Below are 4,268 nucleotides of genomic sequence, written 5' to 3'. Positions count from 1 at the left end.
AGCTGGATATCCCTCTTATTGCTTTTCTCAAGGCACTCTATCCTACTTACTCCAATTATCTTGAGTCTTTACAAGCAAATGGAAATCTTAAAGATATAACCTTTGACTCTCTTGTGAAAAAGTTTGCTGAAAGAGAGAAAGCCTTTGGAAAGAAGACAGTCCCTGAATCTTCTGAAGAGACTATTTGCCTTGCTCATAAAGAAAAGCATCCTGCTCAAGATTCTACAAGAGGAAGAGGTGGACGAAGAGGAAGAGGAAGATACTTCAGAGGCAGGGGGGGCAGACATTCTCAAGGAGAAAAAGCAGATCTGCATTGCATTCGCTGCAAACGAAATGGATCACATGATGCTTCTACATGCAAGCTACCATGGGACAAAATTGAGCAGAAAAGAAACCAGGAGAAAGGTAAAACTGATGATACAGACAAAGGTAAAGCACCTGAATCCACTCACTATATTGAGGCACAATGTAACATTGGAGTAAATGAAGATTTGTTTAATGCTTCACTTGCTTCTTCGAAAAATGATTGGTTGCTTGATTCAGGAGCAACCTGTCATATGACTCATAGGAAAGATTTTTTTGAAGATTTCACTGACAATGTTGATGGAGCAGTATACTTTGCAGATCAGTCAAAAATCAAGCCATCAGGGCTTGGCACAATCAGGCTTAAACTGTCTGATCTTCCAAACTTTCTTTTGGATCATGTTCTATATCTCCCACAGCTCAAGAGAAACTTGCTGTCCTTGGTCCACATCCGCCAGCAAGGTCACTCCATTCATATGTTTGATGGCAAGCTTGAGGTAAGAAAAGCATCTGACCACTCACTTGTCATGAGGGGAATAGAAGAAGAAAGGCTTTTCAAACTGCAAGGAACCTCTGCTCATGCACAACATTTCTCATATATTTCTCATCATGAAGAAGATACACTTCCATCAAGTTTATTATGGCATGCTATATTTGGACATTTAAACTATGACAGTCTCCTCTTATTGAAGAAAAATGGTGTTGCTGGTTTGCCTACAATTCCTAGGAAACATAAGCAATGTGATGCTTGCATTCTAGGAAAGCATAGCAAACAGTCTTTTCATGATTCACATTCAAGAGCACATAGAAAGCTTGAACTCATGCATTCAGATTTATGTGGTCCAATGCCTGTTCCTTCTGCAAATGGAAATAAATATATCATGACATTTATTGATGATTACACCAGAATGTGTTGGGTTTATTTATTGAAGAACAAATCTGATGCTTTTCAAACATTCAAGAATTTTCATAAATGGATTGAAAATGATGCACAATCTCATATTGGGTCTATTCACACTGATAATGGAAAAGAATATACATCAAATGAATTTGAACACTATCTTTGCCAACATGGGATTAAACATCAAACAACTGTACCTTATAATCCCCAAAAGAATGGTGTAGCAGAAAGAATGAATAGAACAATTTTGAATATGGTACGATCCATGCTTTTCTTCAAAAATGTAAAGATAATATTTTGGGCTGATGTTGTTCTATGTGCTGCATACATAAAGAATAGATGTCCATCTAATGCTATAAGAAACAAGACTCCTTATGAATTGTGGTACGGACATGTTCCTTCGGTAAAACATCTCAGGATCTTTGGTTCCACCTGTTATGCTTTGATATCAAAGGTACATAGAAACAAACTTGGTGTTAGAAGTCATAAGTGTATCTTCTTGGGGTATTCAAACACATCTAAAGCATACCGCCTCTATGATGAAGTAAATAAAAAGTTTTTTGTATCTAGAGATGTCATTTTTCTTGAATCATCCAAATCTGACAATGTTGTTGAGCGGCAACTTGATCGCTTGGATAGATTCGCAAAAAGGAAATCATTTCAAGAATTTGATAATCATATTCCACACCTTGAAGGGGGGATTCATATACTAGAACAACATGTGGAATCTTCGTCTGAAGAACAATCTCCCCTGCATGAAACTCCAACAACGAATGATGCTTTAAGTGATGTAATTGATAGAATTGGGAGACTCAATCTTGATTCAGTCCCAACTCAATCAATAGAGCAGCCTGGACAATCTTAGAAAGGTCCCCCAAAGTGGCTGACAAAGACACTTGAAAGTGTTCATCCTGATGAAATTGGAAAAACAGGAACCAGAAATTCAAACCGACAAAATGGAGGTGATGTAGATGACTTTAATTCACCTGTTGATATGGATGTTACTTATGATTGTGAATTGAACTTGTCTACAGATTTTGAACCAACTTCCTTCAAAGAAGCTGCTTCTCATGATGAATGGAAAGAAGCGATGAAAAAGGAGTATGATGCCCTCATAAAGAATGGCACTTGGAAGCTGGTTGACCCTCCATTTGGAACCAAACCAATTGGCTGCAAGTGGGTCTACAAGAACAAGTACAAAGCTGATGGCTCACTTGACAAGCACAAAGCTAGGCTTGTGGCAAAAGGTTTTGCACAGAAGGAAGGGGTCGATTATGAGGAAACTTTTTCCCCCACAGCAAAATGGGCCACCATCCGGACATTCCTTGCACTAGCAGCTCAGAACGGTTGGAAAGTCCATCAAATGGATGTAAAGACTGCATTCTTGAATGGAGATCTAAAAGAGAATGTTTTTATGTCCCAGCCTGAAGGATTTGCTGTGAAAGGACATGAAAAAAAAGTATGCAAACTTTTGAAGTCCTTGTATGGCCTCAAACAAGCACCGCGAGCCTGGTATGAAAAATTAACTGAGCATCTTCTGAAACTCAACTTTAATCATTTTGATCTTGATGATGCAACTTTATTTGTCAAGAAAGTTGGCAAAACAGTTTTATATCTTGTGGTATATATAGATGATCTTTTAATGACATGGAACAATGAAAGCTATATTGCATCCATAAAGAAAGAATTAGGAAAAAGTTTTGAAATGACTGATTTGGGCTATGTTCATTACTATCTTGGCATTGAAGTAACCCAACATCCAAAATCCATATTTCTTTCTCAAAAGAAATACATTGGAGATTTTTTAAACAGATTTGGCATGACAGAGTGCAATCCTCTTTCTACTCCAATGGAACAAAACTTAAAGCTCACATCTATTGAAGGAAAGGAATTTGAGGATGCAACAAAGTATAGACAGCTTATAGGAAGTCTCATCTACCTCACTACTATCAGACCAGACATTTCATTTGCTGTTGGAATCCTCTCCAGTTTTATGCAAAAGCCTTGTGAGGGACATTGGTCTGCTGCAAAAAGAGTTCTAAGGTACTTGAAGGGAACTCAAGACCTTGGAATCAAGTATACACAGGTGGACGACTTCAGCTTGATTGGATACTCTGATTCAGACTTCGATGGAGACAAAGAAACTGGAGTATCTACTTCAGGATATGCTATGAGTCTTGGATCAGGAGCTGTCTCTTGGAGATCACGCAAACAATCAGTTCCAGCAGATTCCACAACAGAAGCAGAATACGTGGTAGCAGCTGAGGCAACGAAAGAAATTGTGTGGCTCAGGAAAATTCTTGAAGATTTGCAGGTAAAACAAGTATAATCAACTCCACTCATGATTGACAACACCTCTGCAATAAAGTTGGCCAAGAACCCAAAGTTCCATGATCGTACAAAGCACATCAATACTAAATATCATCTGATCCGACATCATGTTGAGGCCAAAACAATCCATCTTCATCATTGTTCCACAAATGAGCAAATTGCAGACATCTTCACCAAAACGCTTGGAAGAGAAAAGCTTGAAAAATTCAGAACGATGCTTGGACTCACCAACATCCCTTCAGATTAAGGGGGGGAATGTTGACACCTAATCCTCTGCGATTGAGTGAATGTGGAATGTGAACAGTCATCAAGAAGATAAACTCATCAGTCACATTCATGTATATAATAATAGCTACCTAATGAAATTGATGAATCGGTTTTTTGCCTAGTCTGGAGTTACTCCTGATCTGACAATTTTTATTATATATATCTATATAATAACTTTTATTTTATATATATATATATATATAAACTTTTATTATAAATAGAATAATAATTTATATTTCATATAAAATTACTACACATTACCTTTAAACGCACATTATATAATTTGAAATATATCTAAACTTTGATGAAAAAAAACATGACAGATTATCTTAGTATAACCATTTTTGTAAAATTTGAATTTTTTAAAATTGAATATTCCAATTTTGATTAATATTGCTAAATTTGATTATTAGATTGAAATAATTTAAGGTTAATTATTTTAAGATACTCATTATAGATTTATTTT

Source organism: Pinus tabuliformis, chromosome 2_2, assembly GCF_031772625.1.
Source record: "Pinus tabuliformis cultivar Carrire ecotype Pingquan chromosome 2_2, CPIR1, whole genome shotgun sequence".
Taxonomy (NCBI): Eukaryota; Viridiplantae; Streptophyta; class Pinopsida; order Pinales; family Pinaceae; genus Pinus; species Pinus tabuliformis.
Note: the sequence above shows the minus strand (reverse complement) of the source record.